Source organism: Mus musculus, chromosome 4 (genome assembly GCF_000001635.26).
Source record: "Mus musculus strain C57BL/6J chromosome 4, GRCm38.p6 C57BL/6J".
NCBI lineage: Eukaryota > Metazoa > Chordata > Mammalia > Rodentia > Muridae > Mus > Mus musculus.
In genome coordinates, this window is record NC_000070.6 from 77534677 (window position 1) to 77557085 (window position 22409).

At 37.2% G+C, this 22409-nt stretch overlaps 1 protein-coding gene across 5 annotated transcripts in view; it reads right to left on the bottom strand.

Annotated features, from left to right (window-relative positions):
• The window catches only part of Ptprd (protein tyrosine phosphatase, receptor type, D), a 2270506-nt gene that overhangs the window by 1593440 nt on the left and 654657 nt on the right, over positions 1-22409 (bottom strand). For all 5 annotated transcript variants that reach the window (NR_160919.1, XM_017320046.2, XM_030253324.1 and 2 more), the window contains exon 4: positions 13734-13841. The gene's annotated coding sequence lies outside the window, so the exon portion shown is untranslated. The remainder of the gene's footprint in view (positions 1-13733; positions 13842-22409) is intronic.

A 22409-nucleotide genomic window follows, 5' to 3' on the forward strand; every position in this document is an offset into this window, starting at 1 on the left:
TTAGCATTGACTGAAATCACAGTCAGTAGCCCCACGACTCATGCTTGAATGAAGCCTATGTAATGTAATTAGCTCCCACGCCAGGGACAACATGACACAGCACCACTGCCAGCGCAGCATTCTGATACTTGTCTTAAACAGTAAAAGCCCAGAAAAACACAAACAGGAGAAAAATAGTAATACTAACAAGGCAATCAAGGAAACACTTACTTTCATTTTAGAAACTGACAGGGAATCTGTCTCCTGATTCAACTTTAGGTGGCAAATTGTATTGGCCAATTATAGTGTTCTGCGCACACCAAAATTTGGTTGTTGAAATGCACAAAGGATTGAATTGCTGGAGCCAATTCCATTTATAAGGTCGGCGAATTCACACATATGGAATGTGTGCCTATGTGTGATTACTGGGAAACACACAGAGACACATGCAGACACACACACATGGCCGAAGCCAATCTATCCACACAATTTTCCATAACAAGATTGCCTTAAATATTCTTTTATGTTAAAAGCCATGTTGTGCTCAATGTTCATCATACAGTTTATATTTAAAGATGCTGTGTGATATAAGATGATTATACACCTCAGTCATTGGGGTAATTGGAATTCTTACAAAGGTCATTACATGTTATAAGATACAATTCTGTACTCCCCAAAGAGTTAAAATAACACTGAAACAGAAATCATATGAACTTATCAAGCAAAATAGGGTTTATGTCGACCTTAAGTACCTTGTGCATATTTGAGCAAAATCATTCTGTTTAGATACTACATACATGCTTCAGTTATCAGAAATTTTGTTTTAATATGAGCAAAACTGTGATAATTGAAAGAGCAGATTCTTTTTTTCCTTTTATTTTTTTTTCTTCCTTATTTGTCTTTTTGGTGACAGTGGAGTGGAAGGTGTTCAAATGCATGCATACAGAGGTGTTTTGAATGTGGGCTTCATCACTTAACAGTTTTGTAGGATTATCTTAAGCAAGGTACTTAAATGTGATGTACCTTATTTGCTTTGTATGTAAAACTCGAACCATGCTGGTATCCGCATTTTATTGTTTGCTATAAAGAGCCGTGCACAGAGTCCTTAGCAAAGCCTGGGGCACAGAGCACACAGCCAACACATGCTGCTGCAGCCTGTTCATTACCTTATAAGGTCTTAAATGCTGTGCGTGTCTAGAGAACATAAAGTTTAGTTTTTGAAGTTTGATCTTTCCCTATACTAGTGATCAGCAGTAGTTCTCCTTGAATACCTGCCAAGCAGTTGCAGTGAGCTAGTGATACGATCAAGAATCGTGTGGAAATGACCCAACTCTATAGTGTCAATGCTACGTTGCAAGCTATGGCATTTTGAATAGACATGTATTAAGTTATTTTAGATTTATGGTATTTTAAAACTAAGGATATAGTATTTAGTGCCATTTTTATAGTCATATACCATGTGTGCATTTGCACACATGTGTTGTGGGTGTGTATGTGCAAAGACCAGAGTAAATGTTGGGTGCTGTTCCTCAGGTGCCAAATGCATTGTCTTTAGATTTAATTTTTGAAGCTGAGTTCAAAATGGGCTAAGAACTTACATAGCACGTTGGTTTGGAATACTAGAAAATCTTAGGGGTCCTACTGTCTCTGTGTCCTCTGTGCAGAAACGTCAACTGTGTCTTGCTCTTGGTACGTGGATGTTGGGAATAGAACTGAGGCCGTCTCATTTTCAAGTCAAATGTAGTCCGATTTCCAAACCTTTTAGAGACTCTGAGATCCATCTATGCTTCAGAATAGTCACACCAAGCATACTGGAAGCCTCATTCTCTACAGTTCCATTGATCTATGTGACTCCCATATCAGCACAAAGACGTTGTTGCTGGTTGACTGCAGCTGATGGAAATGGAAATTACATACTCTGCTAACGCAGACTATATTACAGCTCAGTGATTTGAAATTTGAAAGTTGGTATTTCTTGTAAGTACTAAGTGGAAAGGGCAGTGGGCTCTTATGTGGGTTCAGGTGCTGGTGTGACCTGGTGTTAATTATCTAACCTGCCTGAGCTTCCTTCTTCATTACTGTAGCATTTGTAAGATTGCAACACCTGTTTGAATGCCAGTCTTATTAGGATTGCTGACAGGATTGAATTGCATGGTGGTTTTAAAAGCTCTTCACAAATAAGAGAGTGTGTCACAATGCCACAATGCTGTGTGTCTTGCTTCATTAGCAGCAGCTGTATTCCTCCTAGGCCCATCTTGGTCTGAATATCTATGTTTCCACACCAAGCAAATAACATTTCTTCAAGTTACAATATTTAGAAATCAAAACATAAGCAACAGTGTTCGAATATTTCAGAAGAACTCTAATGTATGTTTTATATTTTCACATTTAAATTATGACAAAAATAAAGTACTATTATTTGTTGTGTCCTTGCCTTAAAATTGTGTGATGTCTCAAACACTCACTGTTTGAATGGACAATGTGTAGTCATATTGAAAGATTTTAGAAAACAAAACCATTCGTCTACTTCAGCATTGTTGTGCGTTGTATCACTTGCACACTGCTTTTCAATAAGCTGGTTTATCTTGTCAGGATAATCTGCATTAGAGCCATTTCAACTTGAAAATTACTGCAAAAAAAAAGTAATTGATCCTCTGCTTCAATATTCCTGCTGTTTCATTAGCTCTCTTACAATTCGTGGAAATCTATTTCTCACTGATGTTGAAAAAAAAACATAACAAGGCCACAGCAGGGAGGCACCAGCTTCATTAAAGACCATTATTACAAGAGCAAAATGATGGAGGGCAAATTGTTTCTGGCCTTGTAGTGCTGGTCCTGCAGCCCGCAATAATCTGTGTGCTTGGAACCACAGTCAATTTATTATCTTCTCTTTATCATTCACTTTCCATTGGCAGCCCCTGGTGATGCTAGGCTTGTCAGTCCACAATCCAGCCGATCTCTTCCACTGTTGATTAAAAACAAGCTAAGCTACTGTGGAAGTGAGGGCTACAGTCTGTCAATAACTGAATTTACTTCTGCTTCGTAAAATATCAGAATGCTGCTTTCCAGCGAATGTGGATGCCAGCATTATTTAAAGAGTGATTGGGCAGAGAAAGCATAGAAATTTTGACCCACTCAGGCTTCCATCTATCATGGGAGCCTATAATAAGGGGCTGACAAAGAAGGATTTAAGATAGAGAATCAGTGATTGCTCTATTAATCTAGTTTAACTGATACTAAAATCTGACAGAGCGAATTACAAGTTGCAGGCAGTAAGGCTTATCAATTCATTACCACTTTCAAGGCTGTCCCTTGCTTTCTTTCTGCCTTCAGCTTCTGGCAAAGGGCGGCCTTTTACAGTTCAATTTCTCAGTTTATTTTTGACTGCTTTTAATTAAGTTTGATGGCCTGCTTCTGCACTACTGAAGTTATTGGAGTTGCAAAGCACTTTGCTGTTATAATGATAGCTCCCTTGATGTCTGTTCATTATTAACTGCTTTTCAAACGTGCCGCTCTCAACTCTCATTCTATAAATATTTAAATAACTGTGAATTTCTATAACATAAATATCTGTGCACAAAAAGGACAGGATTCTGTGGCCTGTTTAGTGGGTTAGACACAGTAAAGTAGAAATCTTTTCTGTTCTGTCACTTGTGATGTTTAACTAGGAATATTTCCAAATCATCCCAAATAGAGGACCTCCGTCAAACAGTGTCAGAGTATCGAAATTAACAATGACTGGTGACCCAAGAGTTTATGGCAGTCACCTATGACTTATAGTAAATAGCTCAGAAGAAAGTATGAGTATTTTTTAACCTATAAATCTTGGATTTTAAAAACTATTTTAGGAAATTGTTTTATCTTGGTCTTAAGAAAATGAATTTTGAAAAATAAATTAGACTCTCTCCTGCAGTGTGAGAACATGTCTCAAAAGTGAAAATAAACACACAAAAAACTTCAAAAATTAGAAAAAAAGTTGTACTATTTATCTAGTGGAAAAAAAAAAACAATGGAAAAATTGAGAATTAAAATCCACATATTAAACCATATCAATCTCAATGATCCAAGAATTAATGGGCTTTCCTCCCGCATTCCTGTGGTAAAATGATTTTTTTTTAAAAAACAAAATGAAGCAAAAATATAAGCACACAGTAGTCTAAATGCAGACATGAGTACAAAGTAAGAGTTTTGGCCAAAGTGGAGTTGACATCACTTGATACTTTTTTGAGCACTGTCCTAACTCAAGAGCTAGAGTGCTCTTAACATGGTCTCTGTTGTATACATAGGGAGATGGAGGTATAAAAAAACAGAAAGAACCTGTCTGATACTCACAAACTCAACACAAGGTCAGACTCTAGTTCAGCTAGCATCTGTGACGTTGGAGGTACTGTCCTGCTCATATATACTATGTCTATGAACTGGAAAGGCCAAGAATCAGATGAACAAAAGGACTGATTTATCTGACTTGGCACACCTCTCAGTTAACAGAAACTACAGAACTACAGTGAGCAGACCCAGATAGCTCAGAACCATCTGCTGCAAAGATATTGATAAAATATGGGGAGAAGATAGTGACATTATAATGCGGCTGTTCTCCTTCCCTGCGTGGAATATACTCTATGTTTTAATCTTCTCCCATCACTGAAGCCTATGTAGTTTATTCTGAATGGAAAACCCACCTAAGAAACTTGATACAAGAAAATCACAAGGTTGACTTTAATAATCATGGGGCCTATACATTCATATATTCTTGCTTGATTCTGAGATCATGGCCAGTCAACTGTACTACCCCATCCCCATCTTCAAAGTCTTCTAAAATATAAGTGGGTAACGGAAGACGTTTATCATCTGGGTGAAATTTTAATTTAAGTCACTGTAAATGGTGATAACAATGGCAAATATCTGTGATTAAAAAAGGTCAGTTAAAGATTAAAAAAGGAAAAAAAGCCTATGGTCCATACTTAAGTGTGAAAAAGTATGTTAATAATAACAAAGCAAAATAAGGGCAATTTAAACTATTGGAAATCAAATACATCATCATATAAAATTGAATGGGAGAACTTCTTGAGAGACAAGTTATGGAGAATTTATTTTGGTTCTGAGTTTTGGAGGTGCAGGTCCATGCTCATTTGCTGCATTTTTTTCCAGGCTTGTGTGAGTCAAGACATCCAAGGCAGAATGGCTTGGGCAGCAGTGCTGCTCACTGCAGACTAACAGGAACACAGCATGCTACCACTCAGTCTATGTTTAACACTCACTATGGTGCCCTCCATAGTCAAGCCATGCTTCTTTCTCAGCTAGTTCTCCCAGGAAAAGCTCCCCCTTCAACATAGATACACTATATTAATCTAAGTATGTTTGAATGGACTAGATTTGACCATCAAAATTATGGAACCAAAAAAGCAATCCACTGGATTCAAGCACTAATTAATAGATATCATGAAAGTCTATGACAATTGTTAGGAGGCACAATTAGAGAAGAGACATACAAGTTTTCTCTGCATGCAGAGAAAAGAAATCACTCTCCAAAACCATCTTAGTCCAACATCTAGACGGAGGCTTATTATCAAAATGTTTAAAATTTTTAAATGTTTCCTTTGACAACACAAAGGGTGAAAGAGGTCATCTACAGATGAGAAAGACATTTAGCTGACATCAGACGATAACTTTCCTAACAGTTAGAGAAAATTATTGGCAACCTGCATTGAAGACCATTTTGGTAATATATGTGTTCACTCTCATGTTTCCTATCTCTCAGGGATCTTGAAATGGTTTAGGCAAAGCCAAGATATTGAATGCAGGACTAGGAAAGTATGCTACCAGAGACCAGATACTCAGGAAACCAAAGCAGAAACACGGAGCATGAGCAAGTCAGAATAAAAAGTAGAAGGGTAGTGTTCTCAACATTTAAGTTTACAAATGCTGTCAGTGAAGAATACTTGAATCCACAATTAGGAATAAAAATTGCTAATTTTATGAATTTTAACAAAACTTAAGTCTTAAGCCAAAATAATGCACATGAAAATATTTACACAGTCTTAGTAATTTGAACACTGAATGTTAATTTTATCCAAACAATTGAGTTTAGAATATTAAATCTATGAAAGAAGACAATTCTGACAATCATGTACCTATCTTAAAACTTGTCTAAACATCACAATAGGATGTTAATACTAATATTGAACACTGATAAACTATGATAATTAACATCAGCATATTTCATTAAAAATAAAGCAATTACCTCCAAATGTCCAGCAATTGAATGCTGGTCTCACATCATGGCAAGATCGTATTACACGAAAACTTGGCGCTAGCTGTTTCTGTTGCTGTTATTATGAGCTTCTTGAGACTATTTCATATATATATATATATATATATATATATATATATATACTCATAAAAACATAAGTTTAAAGTTAAGTTATAATAGTTTTTAATTCTATAAAACGTACTTACATCATTGTTACTTATGTACAATTATACAGAATATTCTTCCTCTAAGTTCCTTGTGCAGGAATATTTTAAAAGAAGCATTAAGTCATTGTTTACATGCACCTCATCTTTTTGAGCCAAACTATTTCCTACTACAAAGAGAAAAAGTGTCTCCTACCAAACAAGAGCCTAGACGATCCCCTATTTGCCTTTATGCTATAGAAGCAACCAGAGCCTGACAAATTAAGATGCTCACAGCCAACCATTGGACTGAGCACAGGGTCCCCAATGGAGGAGTTAAGAGATAGAACTAAAAGAGCTGAAGGGGTTTTCAACCCAATAGGAAGAACAATATCAACCAACCAGACCACCCAGAGATTCCAGGGATAGAAAAACCAACCAAAGAGTACACATAGAGGGGGACCCATGGCTCCAGCCTCATATGTAGCAGAAGATGGCATTTTTGGGGCATCAATGGGAGGACAGGCCCTTGATCTTGGGAAGGCTCAATGTTCCTCTGTAGGGGAATGTCAGGGCATGTGGGTGGGGGAACAAGAAGCAGGGGGAGGAGGGATGGGATAGGAGGATTCTGAGGGTTGGGCGTGACCAGGAAAGGGAATAAAATTTCAAATGTAACTAAAGAAAATATCCAATAAAAAAAAAAGAAAATTGAGGTCTATTCTTTGACAGAAATTAGAAAATTAACATGTGGTCTGCATACAAGAATATGGAGTCTACCATTATGTTTCGCAAAGCATGCTGCTTTCCAGGTTAAAGGTATGTTATTTAAAACACATTATTTCTTTGCTTTCAGCCTTACTCAATGGATGAGATGTCCATTTTTCTTCCTGTTAGTGAAAGTATACATGTAATTTCAAAAGTTCAAATGTTTATAACTGTAATATCAATATATCTGACAGGAGGATAGTGAACAGCAATATTTTCATCTCTAGGAACTCGTATTTGCAGTTTCTATTATAGACTGCACATATACATGATTTTTGGTATGGATGGTGTTATTTCACAGATACGGGTTCCTAAAGTGATTTAACACACATCCTAAAATTTGATCACAAAGGTTTATACTATTGATCATCATTTAGCCACTGTCTGATTACTATCTAAAAGTGTAAAACAATTGTTTTCAGTACAATGTGAGATAAAAGCACCCTCTTATTGGGCTGAAATTTACAACTTTGTATAAGAAGAAACCCGCCTATATTGACTAGGAAGTCGATTGTGTTCTGACCTCAAATTCAACAGCAAGATCACGGGCATCAACTGCTGAGAGTCTGATATTTGAGGTCTAATATTATAATAGACCATATTGAAGATAGTCCTATATTACAGAAAAAAATCTGTGAAGTAGATATGTTTACATTTTTGAAAATACTAATATCATTAATTTTATAGTAATGCTTTTAGAAAAATTCTTTACTTTTTGCACCATTGAGCAGAAAAAATTGAAATAAGTAATGTTTTATCATTTACAAATTTTTCAGTTCCCAGCAGCCATATTCTTTAAAATAAATTCTCTTTATTCTTTTGTTACTGTTCATAATCTGAGATTACTCCAACTCATCTTTAATTTCCTGCCTTCCAATGTTTCTGTCTTCAAACAAATGTTTTGATAGCCATCTCTTTTATTGCTTTTGTCATTGTTTGTTATTTTATACCAAATGAGTGTTTGCAAGAAGGCAATTTAAAACTGAACACCAAGCACCAAACGCTTAGTTCAGTCTTAAACATCTCAATCTACTCCTAAAATGGATTTTCAATAAGGAAATATGTTAACTGTCAAGCCTAAATTAATTGATTGAAGTGGTAGTTGAAAACTGTTGGAGCACCATTTTTATTCCGTCTGGGAAAAGGACCTACCATACAGCTCAGGGTGGTCTGTCATCCTTGTGCTTGAGCATACTCAATACCATCAACAGAGTTTGGGATGCGATGCCCTGCTCTTATTGTGAACACAATTATTATTAGTTCTTTGAGAGTTTTGTAACCTTGTTTGATCATATTCAACCCACACACTCACGAGGAAGATATGCATACTCGTTCTTGCCTTTTTAAATCATTTTTCCCCATCAAGACCAATTTGTTTTGCCGAAATATTCTTGGATGTTTGGAGCATGGTTATTGGATGTTTGGAGCATAATTAATTTGTTAGGGACTACACTCTTAAAACTGTCTCTCCTCCCAGCAGTTATCAATAACCAATAAATAGCTTCTATGTCTAGGGGTGAATTTCATGACAAAGTTTGATCTAATTGCTGATGCTTGCTCTGGCTTGGGCTCACCCATGTTTGTGGATATTTTCACTACCAATGTGAGTTCACATGGGAAACTTCCCTATAGTGGTCAGAAGATGGATATATTTCTTTTAGTAACCCATCACTTCTGGCATTTAGACTTTCTTACCTCTCTTCTACCTACAATGATCTCTGAACCTTGGGAGAAGGCTGTGACATGTACATATTTCATTTATGGGTGAGGATTCTACAGGTTCTTATTTGCATCTCTTCCAAGTCTCCATGTTAACCACAATCTCTGCAAATAGATGCTTCTCAGCTGAGGGCTAAGAGACTAGTTGATTAAAGTGTGTAGTAGTTTGAATGAGAATGACCTCCCATAGATTCATATATTATGCACACTTTGTCATTAGAGAATGGTGTTACTTGATAGGGATTAGGAGTTATGGCCTTCTAGGAGTAGGCATGGCCTTGTAGGGGTATGTCATTGGGGGGTGGACTCTGGGGTTTCAAATGCTTCAGCCTGGCCCAGTATCTCTCTCTGCCTGCTGCCTGTGGCTCTGGATGTAGAACTCACAGCTACTCTCCAGGATCATGTCTACCTGCATGCTGTATCTCATTCACAATGACAATGGTCTAAACCTCTGAACTGCAAGCAAGCCCCAGTTAAGTGTTTTACTTTATAAGAGTTGCTGGGGTCATGATATCCCTTTGGAGTAATAGAATACTGACTAAAACGAAGTCAGTTGGAATCAGTATAAATAGTAATGGGTTTTCTTCTATGGCTTATAACCTGTCCAGTCACTGGTTATTAGCTTCAATGTTTTCCAGATAAGAATTTATTTTTTCTGGAGGGTAACTTGTAGTCAATCAGAAGTTGATTGTTTACTTCTCATGTGTTCATGCTTCTAAGGCACCAGTGGTATGTCTTGCCAGTCACTCATTACTGAAACTTATGGGTTTAATCACTGCTTATGATGATTTTTTTTCTTTTCTCTTCCAGTACTGTGCATAACACCTTCTATTGCTATGAAACGTAGTCAATAGAGACAAAACTTCTGTGTAATAATTAAGCTTAATTTCTCTATGTTCTGTATTTCAAGTACATGCTGTCTTCAATAATGGGGTCACACCACAAGGTCTAGAGGACAACCAAGATCAACAGCAATTGCCTATGACATTTGAGGGTCTATTGAAATTTATGGGTCAACAACTCCAAAAAAATATAATCCATTCCTGACTGTGGGCTCTTTATTTATTAACTTCCAGAGTCTAATAAGTTCACTGTTACATTGTTACAGGGTAATTCCATTTTTAATTCTCTCTCTCATCTTTCTCTTTCCCCTCTTTACAGTGTCTCTTTGTGTGTAAAATATTGAAGAATTTGCGTAGTTACTGAATTAATAGTGTGAAGACATTAGGACATTTGATAAAATAATTGATAAAGGTGCTTTGTGAAATCAAAGTTCTGGCTTTTGTTCAAAAAGATAAAGCAAGTTTCTGAATATTCATGTTATATAACCTTTGTAGGTTAATCTATACCTTATTCAGTATTATGCAATCATAAATTTGAATTTTTATTTATTTACTATAAATAAAAAAAGGCTTCCTATAAAATACTGAGATAAATTTTACTGCTTATAAAGGCTTCTAATTTATGAACCTAGCATTATTTGTTGTAGAAAAGTAAGATGTTTTAATGTTGAAAGAAAAAGATTCTTCATTTTATCTTACTTGGTATGGCTTAGAAGTTGGCTTTGTTCATTCTGTGACATTAAATCCTACTGTGTCCTCCACGGATGCAATGATAAGCATTATATACTCAATCATGGTAAAATATCAGACATCCCCACACTTATATAAATGTTGTATAAAATCATTCCTACTTGGCATTTTGTAAGGGTTCTGCCCAGTATATAAAGCACATGGATTATCAGAGGAGGACACATAAAAAAAATCAATAAAAAATCTTAGAATAAAACTGAAGACACAACAACAGACACATGCTGATCCTTTTTGCCTTGCCCTTTTATTACTTCCCTGCATTACAAATCCTAACTGTCAATTCCTGTGCCCTTTATTTTGAAGTCATTGCTGGGAGCCTACCATCTGCTTCATGGTCACTGTCACGTCTCTAGCCCATACATCTATGCTATTTGATTCATTTCAAATTCAGCTTCCTTCCACCTCCTTCTCAGTTGCCTACCACATTTGTGTTTAACAAGCAAATAAACTGACATGCAGTCTCTTTTTGTCTCTTATCATGTAAAACTATGATAGTTACTTCATACTGTGTATAGATAGCATATGATATACTATTAAGATCATTATATATGCTGTGTTTGCTACAGTGAGTGATAAATTACTTAAAACATTTCCTGATATCTATATTTTGCACAGATCCAGTGTAGCACAATGAACCTAGTAGGAGTTAGTATATTCTTTGAAGTTATTAGGCTTTATTTATAAGTACATGTGTCCAAGTGTGCCTATGTAGGCATATTTGCATGGGAGGGCAAGAGTCTATCGAATCCAGAAGAGGGCATTGGAAACTTGGAGCTGAGTTACAGGTGATTATAACCCATAGGACAGGGGTGCTGGGATCCAAACCTTGGTCCTCTGTCAGAGCCTGAAGGGCTTTTATATCCTGAGCATATTTCCATGTCATAGCATGTTTTGGTATGTTTTGCTTGGTTCCATATCTTTAGTTAGAAAAATGAAAAGCCTCATTTAAGTCAGTCTCATTTCATTCCCAGGTGACTTTCCAGCCACTTACATTGTCTTTACTTGAGTAAAGGACATGGGAAAACACACCTGAATTTTGGTTATTAGCAATCTAATTCACCATGATTCTATTACATGTTACATGGAAATCTATGGGTTTTAAATGTGAACTACTGATTGATCTTAATTTATTCTACAAGTATAGCCTTAAATCATTATTGACACCTACTGTGTGAAAAATATTTTGCTGCATCATGTGAATTTTTCAATAATTCAGGAAATATAATTCCAATGCTAAAGTTTAGCATTGCTACAGTTTTTGGTAACAATGAATAACTTTCAGACTTAGTGGTTATTAAAAAATATAGACTAGAATACAGAAACTTAATCAATATATGCATATGGATTTTATATACATATACTTTATACAAATGTAAAACATATTAGTATTTTATATATACTTTATATAAATGTAAAACATATACTAATATTGACATTTATGTAAAAGGTATCACTTATTCTATAAGTTCCCACAAAAATGTACAATGTATTTGAGTGTAATGTAGATATTACCCACATTCTGGTCATTATTTGTAGAATTTATATAGTAACTAGAGAGCAACTCTTGTCATCACTTGAAAAAGAGGATTCTTTTCCTTATTACAAAAAAGCATGTGAGCCAGGAGTCGTGGTGCACGCCTTTAATCCCAGCACTTGGGAGGCAGAGGCAGGCGGATTTCTGAGTTTGAGGCCAGCCTGGTCTACAGAGTGAGTTCCAGAACAGCCAGAGCTATACAAAGAAACCCAGAAGACCAATAAATAAATAAATAAATAAATAAATAAATAAACAAATAACATGTGAATGTACCTTGATTTCATACATAATAAGCCATTTTACTGTAATATTTGGAAACTCTTTTAGTGCCTCTGGGAGATAAAGTTATTCTTTTTGTTGCATTTCCTTCACACAATCCTATTGTTTCCTTATGTATAAGATTCAGACTTAGTGGTTATTAAAAAATATAGACTAGAATACAGAAGCTTAATCAATATATGCATATGGAATATACACACCCACCCACACACCCACCCACACACCCACATATATACATATATATATATATATATATATATATATATATATATATATATATATATATATTTATGGCATTAAAATCTTAAGAAGATTTTATAATGAGGACTTCATTGCAACTCTTTTTTATTTACAGAAAAATATTAAAATCCTCAACTTTCTCATTTATGAATATGACTGCTTTTTATTATTATAGAAGCATGGCGCTTCTGAAACAATTTCTAATAGTTAAATAGATTTTCACTATTGAAAAACACCCTGTTATAAGTTCTACATGAACATACTTGAAATATTCATAATTTTCAATGCCATTAAAACAGATTGTAAGAAACATTCTATTGTTTAAATCTTTTTAGACATTACTAATTATTGCATTACATTAAATCACTACATATAGAATTGCTATGCTAAAAGCCAGAGCCATTAAGATACTTGATATACAGTCCAAATGCTTATTGTGTGCTTTCTATCTTTTCATTAGCCCTGTCCATAGAATACCTGATTGTTTTAATTTCTTTTTTCTTTGTCCTTGAACCTGTTTAAAGCAGAGAATCAAAGGGAATTGCACATAAAATTAAAAAAAAAAAAGAAGAAGACAAAGACTGCTGTGCAGGTTTAGCAAAATATAAAAATGTTTGTAACTTAGTTGTTAATACCCATGTTTTCTTTTTGGACTTAATAGTCTATGACTCTAGCCAATGGCGATTTCATGCTGATGTTTTTCTATAGCCATGTATTTTAGTAAGGGAAATCATGGTTAAATGTGTTAGAGATTGAGACTTTTCTAGTTTTGAAATCAGAAATAAGGGAGTCTTTTGGGTCATTGAGCCATTTGCCAGTCTGGATTGTCTACTCTGTAAGTTATAAAACTTGTTGTCTCTGGGGTAGGTCAGCTTTTTGGCATCTGTGTTTTAAGAGTTGGTTTGGTACAAGGAAACACTGTTGGAATTTGCCCCTCCCATCCTCAGCCATGTAATCACAACCTTTTCTTGGAGCTCAGGTATTTTGACCCTTGTTTAAAAATTAAATCTATGCATTGCTATAAATTCTGCCATTTACAGTTGTGTGGGAGAAGTACGCATTGATTTTAGAGACATAATAGAACTTCAAAAGCATAATTCTTTTTAAACACAAAATATTCCAGTATTTAAAAAGCACATGTGAAGCTTCAGTATGAGTTTTGTAGGATAAGGATGGCAGAGATGCGACAATGAATGATGGAGAAGTGGCCCTGTTGGACACACTCAACTCACCTGGAGCCAAAGCTAATCATGTCCATCAACATTGGGGCCAGCATACTGACAGCCAGGCACTGCCACTCAGATTTCACAGGCCAAGAACTGCTTGCCTTCTATTTCGAGCTGGAACAGAATATAATATCAGTCATCTATTTCCTTTCAAACTTAATAAAATAAAATACCCATTTTATTATATTTTCAGTCATATGGAACATTCAGTTATCAGAATATTCAACACAAAGGGAACAGTAAATTCTTGACCTCTCTAATTTATACCTCAATGGATAACACTGTACCTGTGTCAGTCAAAGGACCATCTATAGTTTATCTTCTATAAAGCAGTTCTTGTAAAAGCTTATTACTTCAGTGCAATCATTTATATCCATTGGGTTTAAGTAATTGATATGCTAATTTAAACAGTCATTTTATATGCATTGTCTTTAAAGACTATACATCCAAATACATTTTAAACCCCCAAAGAAGCAAAATTTAAAACATTATTTATTAATAAATCCGCTATGAACACAGCTGAGCAAGTGCCATTGTGGTGTAGTAGGGCATCTTTTGTCCAGGACTGGTATAGCTAGATCTTGAAATAGAAACATTCCCAAGTTTCTGAGAAACCACCAAATTAATTTCCAAAGTGGTTGTAGACATTTGCAATCCCACCAGAAATGGAATAGTGTTTCCCTTCATCCACATCCTTGCCATCATGTGATATCACTTCAGTTTTTGATCTTAGCCATTCTAATAGGTGTAAGATGGAATCTCAGGTTATTTTGATTTGCATTTCCCTGATGACTAATGCTGGTGTACATTTGTTTAAGTGCTTCTCACCCATTCCAGATTCCTCTATTGAGAATTCTCTGTTTAGCTCTGAACCACAATTTTTAATTGGATTATTTGGCTTGGTCGTGTCAAAGTTCTTGAATTATTTATACATTTTGGATATTAGTCTTCTGTCAGATGTAGGGCTGGCGAATATCTTTTCTCATTCTGTAGGGTGCAGTTTTGTCCTTTTGATGGTGTCTTAGCCTTGCAAAAACTTCTGTTCCATGAGGTCCCATTTATTAATTGCTGATCTTAGTGTCTGCACTGGAAACAGCATATATGTCCCTCAACTGAAGAAGGGATAGAGAAAATGTGGTGCATCTACACATTGGAATACTATCCACCTATTAAAAACAAGGATATCATGAAATTTGCATGAAAGTGGGTAGAACCAGAAAATATCATCCTGAGTGAGATAATACAGACCAAAAGGACATGCATGGTATGTACTAACTTATAGTGGACATTAGTCATAAAATACAGAATAACCATGCTACAGGTCAGAGACCCAAAGAAACTATGTAATAAGGAGGGTCAAAGGGAGGATGCAAGAGTCTCACTTAGAAGGAAAAAACAAATAGTCATAGGAGGTGGATGGAGAAAGGGGACAGGGTGGAACAGGGGGTGAATAGGGTAATAAGGATGGGGATGAGGTGTGAGGAGAGCAGGAGTGGGAGCGAACTGAGAGGGAGACTAGAAATCAATAGAGATCATCTCTTAGACAACCTGATGACCTGCGACTAGTGAGCCTCTATGGAGTCCATAGTGGTGACCCTAACTGAAATTTCTATCAGCTATGTGGATATGGAGGGTATGGAATCTCCACATAGGGGATATGGAGGATATGGAGTCTTCAGATCAGGGATATGGAAACTGAAGTTGGGACTTCCAGTGGAGGGAGGTGAACATCAACCCAACCACACCTTCTACCCAAATTTTGACATGTCCAAAAGATACACAGTGTCTTAGTCAGGGTTTCTATTCCTGCACGAACATCATGACCAAGAAGCAAGTTGGGGAGAAAAGGGTTTATTCAGCTTACACTTATATACTGCTGTTCATCACCAAAGGAAGTCAGGACTGGAACTCAAGCAGGTCAGGGAGCAGGAGGTGATGCAGAGGCCATGGAGGGATGTTCTTTACCAGTTTGCTTCTCCTGGCTTGCTCAGCCTGGTCTCTTATAGAACCAAGACTACCAGCCCAGAGATGGCCCCACCCACAAGGGGACTTCCCCCCCTTGATCACTAATTGAGAAAATGCCTTACGGCTGGATCTCATGGAGGCATTTCCCCAACTGAAGCTCCTTTCTCTGTGATAACTCCAGCCTGTGACAAGTTGACACAAAACTAACCAGTACACAGTTATAGTACAGACTAAGGGAATGATCAACCAATAACTGACCCAACTTGAGACCAATGCCAGAGGAGCACGCCAATCCCTGACATTAATGATACTCTGTTATGCTTGCAAACAGAAGCTTAGCATTTCTTTCTCCAGAGAGGCTTCATCCAGCAGCAAATGGAAATAGATGCACAGACTCACAGCCAAGCATCATGCAATGCTCAGCATGTCCTGTAGAAGAGTAGGGCCCTGAATTGAGCCAGCCAGAGGGGTCAAGAACACCACAAGAAGACCTACAGAGTCAACTAAACTGTTCCATGTGGGTTTTACTGGACTGAGCCACCAGCCAAGAAGCTTTGGCCCCTGCACATTTGGAGGGGATGTTCAGCTTGGTTTTCCAATAAAAATGCAATAAAAGCAAGCTCTGTCTGATTCTGTTGTCTGTCATTAGATCCCCTTCCCCTATATAGACTGTCAGTTTAGGCTTCAGTGAGAGAGGATGTACTTAGGACTCATGGGACTGGATATCCCAGGGCAGGCTGGAGCCCAAGAGCCTTTCCTCTTTTCTGGGGGGGAAGGGGAGAAGTGGGCAGATTTTTAAGGTGAGACTGCGAGGGAGACTGCAATCCGGATGTAAAGTGAATAAATAAATAAATAAATAAATAAACAAATAAATAAATAAATGAAAAACAGTATTTAAAATTTAATGGGACTGAATATTAATAGTACTTAAGCTATCCTAATACAATTCCTACAGCATTATGTTTGTCCTACCTCATGAGAGATACTGAGGAGACAATTATCTCATCAAATGATGCAGGGTGTCACTGCTGTGAAACTTGTGAAGACCACACAAGAAAGTTATCAGTGTGGACAAACCTTCAGGCTGGGCTGCCTGTGGGAGTGAGGTGTGTCGGGTGATCAGTCTCCCTCTCCGAAACCCACAGAGCATGCACTACGTTCCGGTGCACTCATGACTTCTCAGAGAGGAACACTGAACTCACGGAAGAGAAGGCATGTGATGGTCCACAGCGTTCTCTCTCTCTCTCTCTCTCTCTCTCTCTCTCTCTCTCTCTCTCTCTCTCTCTCTCTCTCTCTCTCTCCTCTCTCTCTCTCTCTCTCTCCCTACTTCTTCCTTTTGACTCTGATTGAGTCATAGGGGCTTTGTGGTACTTGCTGATATTTTAGATATTCTTTATCTTCCAACAGGTTAAAGTACACTCTTGCCTGATCCACTTAACATTTATCACTTGCTGATCTACTGGGCACTAATTAGCTGTTGGCATCACCAGCTGATTCTGGTACTAGCTTTGGTAACAAAAGAATGTGATTCCATACCCTGTATATCTCAACATCTATCCCTACCCCAAACACTGCCTTCCAGTGTCCACCTAGGGCTTGCTCATTTCGTATCACCTGATATTGCTCATATAATAGGTACTTTAGAGTAGTTACATGTTTTATAATACTGTGGAAGTCTTTGGTGGTGACACATGGAATAAGATCCCTGAAAACACATGAGGAGTTAGTTCTGTCCCAGCCCTCTATGTGCTAAAGTGTTTATTGCTAGAAAGGATAGCAAGATCTCATTTTTTTAGCCCTAGAAAACACACATAGTGTGTGTGGAGGGGACCTATGAGGAACTGAGGTGGCCTTAGACAATTGTTTATGTAGTAATCAGCTTATTTCTGGTTCCTTTTTGTTTTTCACAGGATTTTTTTTTTATTTTAAATGATGTGTGTATGTGTATCCGTGAGAAAGAATGTTCACGTGCATGTAGGTGCCCTTGGAAATCAGAGGAAGGTGTTGTACCCCCAGGAGCTGGCACTGCAGGCTGCAGTGAACTAAACACCTGGCTTAGGCACTAAGAACTGAGAACTAAGAGCAGTATGCGTTCTTAAAACAGAGCCATCTCTCCAGCTTTGGCTCTTCTTAATACCAGAAAGGAAAAAGAAAGAGACACAGTATAGACATATCAATTTTTATACTTAAACAACAGCTAAGTACGGGGAATGTTAATTATCAGGCCTTGGCTACATCGTCTTCTTTCTCTTTTGTACTTTTGGAGAGATGACTGAACCTTAATGGTATTACTATAATACTGTCTTATATTAACTGTAGGGTTTTTTTCATTGGAATATTGTCTGCCATTGGAGGGGCGGGGGAGACAACGAATGAAGATCTAAATAGATCTAAATACAGAAATCTGAACACAAATTCCAAAGCGTGTCCTCTGACCTCTCCCTTTTAGGTTGACTTATTTGTGAAACAGGTAAAATTTGAGAGGGTCATTGTTTTGTGGTTTGTACTATTTCTTAAGAAACATACCCTAAGATTAAATTTTTTTCTGCAAAGAAAGTATCTTTTTTTCCTAAGTACTTCTCAAGTTAGTCTTTTAGTGGGAATTCTGTCGATTAACCTTGACTTAACATTTTTTTCCTTCTAATATATATTTTTTAACTCTGTGTACTTTAATACTTTAAGTGGAAATAATTTTATAAAATCTCTGTTAAATCTTAAGCCCCAAATGTGGGTGGCTCTACATGTGTGTTTTGGGAAACTTTTACAATAAAGTAAACTCATTTTATTAGTGGCAAAAAAAAAATATAATAGGTACTTGATCTTTTTGTTTTGTTTTTGGTGAGGTGTGATGTCGTTAGGAAAGAACCACTTGAATTATGAAACCCCACTTCAAAATTCACTGCTGTTCTACTCTTCTAGCTCTCTTGTATAATTCGGAGAAATTATTATTATTATTATTATTATTATTATTATTATTATTATTATTATTGAAACTTTTCTTATCCCCTGGGCTTTTTCTGTTCTTGTGCTCAGTTCTCACTTAGACAATAACAATAACTTTTTTTTTAGAATTAATTTTTTATTAGGTATTTTCCTCATTTACATTTCCAATGCTATCCAAAAAGTCCCCAATACACTCCCGCCCCACTCCCCTACCCACCCACTCCCACTTTTTGGCCCTGGCTTTCCCCTGTACTGGGGCATATAAAGTTTGCGTGTCCAATGGGCCTCTCTTTGCAGTGATGGCCGACTAGGCCATCTTTTGATACATATGCAGCTAAAGACAAGAGCTCCCGGGTACTGGTTAGTTCATATTGTTGTTCTACCTATACATTTGCAGATCCCTTTAGGTCCTTGGGTACTTTCTCTAGCTCCTCCATTGGGGGCCCTGTGATCCATCCAATAGATGACTGTGAGCATCCACTTCTGTGTTTGCTAGGCCCTGGCATTGTCTCACAAGAGACAGCTATATCTGGGTCCTTTCAGCAAAATCTTGCTAGTGTATGCAATGGTGTCAGCGTTTGGAAGCTGATTATGGGATGGATCCCTGGATATGGCAGTCTTTAGATGGTCCATCCTTTTTTCACAGCTCCAAACTTTATCTCTGTAACTCTTTCCATGGGTGTTTTGTTCCCAATTCTAAGAAGGGGCACAGTGTCCACACTTTGGTCTTCGTTCTTCTTGAGTTTCATGCGTTTAAAAAATTGTATCTTATATCTTGGGTATCCTAAGTTTTTGGGCTAATATCCACTTATCAGTGAGTACATATTGTGTGAGTTTCTTTGTGATTGTGTTACCTCACTCAGGATGATGCCCTCCAGGTCCATCCATTTGCCTAGGAATTTCATAAATTCATTATTTTAATAGCTGAGTAGTACTCCATTGTGTAAATGTACCACATTTTCTGTATCCATTCCTTTGTTGAGGGGCATCTGGGTTCTTTCCAGCTTCTGGCTATTATAAATAAGGCTGCTATGAATATAGTGGAGCATGTGTCCTTCTTACCAGTTGGAACATCTTCTGGATATATGCCCAGGAGAGGTATTGCTGGATCCTCTGGTAGTATTATATCCAATTTTCTAAGGAATCGCCAAACTGATTTCCAGAGTGGTTGTACAAGCTTGCAATCCCACCAACAATGAAGGAGTGTTCCTCTTTCTCCACATCCTCGCCAGCATCTGCTGTCACGTTAATTTTTGATCTTAGCCATTCTGACTGTTGTGAGGTGGAATCTCAGGTTTGTTTTGAGTTGCATTTCCCTGATGATTAAGGATGTTGAACATTTTTTTCTGGTGCTTCTCTGCCATTCGGTATTCCTCTGGTGAGAATTTTTTGTTCAGTTCTGAGCCCCATTTTTAATGGGGTTATTTGATTTTCTGGGGTCCACCTTATTGAGTTCTTTATAAACAATAACTTTGATGCAGTGATTCAGTCCTATCTAAAGGCAGAATGGACTTCCAAATTAGGATAATTTAATGAAAGCTATTAAAGAACATATTTATACAAATATGGCTGTATTCAGGAAATTGCCCCTGCAGTACTGTAGATTTCCCCTGCCCAGGCTCTATCCTTTGGCAAGAGAGGAGTTACTACTATTCTAGAATATCAGAATAATATATAATGTCTATAGGGACCTGTCGTAATGGAGCAATGGTCTTTCATATGGAGTCACAGGTAGTACATGCTGACAGGGCACATGGGAACCTGAGCATAAAACACAGTCTTCCCCCTTCCATCAAGTTTTCCATGAGGCAAGCACACTGAAAGCCCAAGTGCCAAGGAGGTTTGGAGGTTGCTGATGAGGTTTAGATTCACTAGTTTCTGGGTTAGGCAAGAACTTCAGAGATATACAAGGTGAAATAAAACTGAGCCAACAGCCATTTCTAGAAAGGTATCAAAACCATATCTATATTTCTTTTCTAATATAAAAATGTGACCTAAGAAATCCCTGAAATTTTTCAGCTCTCTAAATCATCACCTATATAATTCATAACACATGCTTCATACCTTTCTTAGGTTAAACATCAGAGTACCTTAAAGCACGCACTATTAACAGTTTCACTACATTAGTGCTAATGGCAGGGTTGCCCCCACTATAAGGTCTCCAGTAAGCCACACATTTTCAAACCTGCATATCCAAGAGTTTCCCTTCTGCTTAGAATGATTCATCTGCTGTCATCTCTAATATACTTTCCTAGAGAGCTCATCCTTTATAGCAATAAAGTAATAATGTACTAGTTGCTTGCCTCATTCTTTTGACAAGATACCTGGCAAAGACAAGATAAGGAAGGAAGGTTTCTCTGGGCTCTATAGTGCCATAGCCACATCACAGCACATCTGTTCAGTCCAACTCCAGAAGTCCTCGTAGTCCTTAACAGTCCAAAGACTCTTTAAATGTCCAAATCTCATCTGAGACTCACAGAAATTCCTTGACTGTACAAATCAAAAAGTTACATAATTCCAACACACAATGGTGCAGACTAAGCATTGCCTATCCACAATAGAGAGATGGGGTAGTGCAAAGAAAAACTGGATCAAAGCAATAACCACACTCAGCAGGGAAAATACCAAATTCTGAAAATCCATATCGCACATCTGGAATTCATGATAGAATCATCTGGGCTCCAAAGGACTTAAGTAGCCTTCTAGCTGAGCTGTCTGTAGCACATTTGACGTATGTCCTGGGTCAACCCCACCGGTTTCAACATCATGGGTCTCCATGGCAACTTATGAACATCTGAAAACAACGTTTGCATGGACTCCAAACACTGCCACTCACTGTCTGGCTTCAGCTTCCTGGGTTAACTTCTCTATAATTACCTGTTCAGTGACAATGATTGTTTAGTCTCTCTCATTTCTCATTAATTTGTATTTTCACCAAATAGAGTGTTGGTTGGGTAGTGTCTTGCAAACCACAAGCATTCTCTTCAACAAGAACTAAACTACTTAAAAATTACAGATGTTTTTATGTCTTCATTCTCCTTAATTTAAAGTGTGTACATTTGCTCACCACGGTTTCTTTACAAAACCATATTTTCTTATTTTTTTTCAGCTCATTTTGCACCCACAACTGCAGATATGGATGAGAGCAGTAAGCTTAATACCATGATATTTTGGAAAAATTTCCATCAATAAAAATTTATTCATTTGTTTTATATTAAGGCTCACTCAAACTCTTAAAACATGGGCAGGATACACTAAGCCCCTGGCTTGGGTATCACACAAGTGGTTCCTAGCTCAGGTTGAGATAAAGTCTTGGCCAGGCCTCCACTCTCCACATTTTTGTAATCATAATATTCCATCCTCATGGCCTAGTAAGCCCTGCTCACACCATTTTAAGGTGTTTTTTAGCTGAAGGTTCCAATGTCTTTTCTGATTCTTTATAGTAGTGCAGACTCCCCTGAGGCTGAACGTTAGTATCCTGCAGAGAGGCTCCTTAAGCCAGAAATTAAAAGAAAGAAAGAAAGAAAGAAAGAAAGAAAGAAAGAAAGAAAGAAAGAAAGAAAGAAAGAAAGAAAAGAAGAAAGAAAACTTGTGGAGGTTCATGAGACTGGCCTAATTTATAAGGACACCTCCTTCCTGGAATAAACAAAAAAGGCTGCTGAAAGTCATTACCAGACAAGCAGAGCTGGTGCGCAGACTCTGAGACTAGACTGACTTAGAAGGAACACTTCATCCTGCTGAGCTGCCTGCAGACCCAGCATTGTGCTCCAAGTT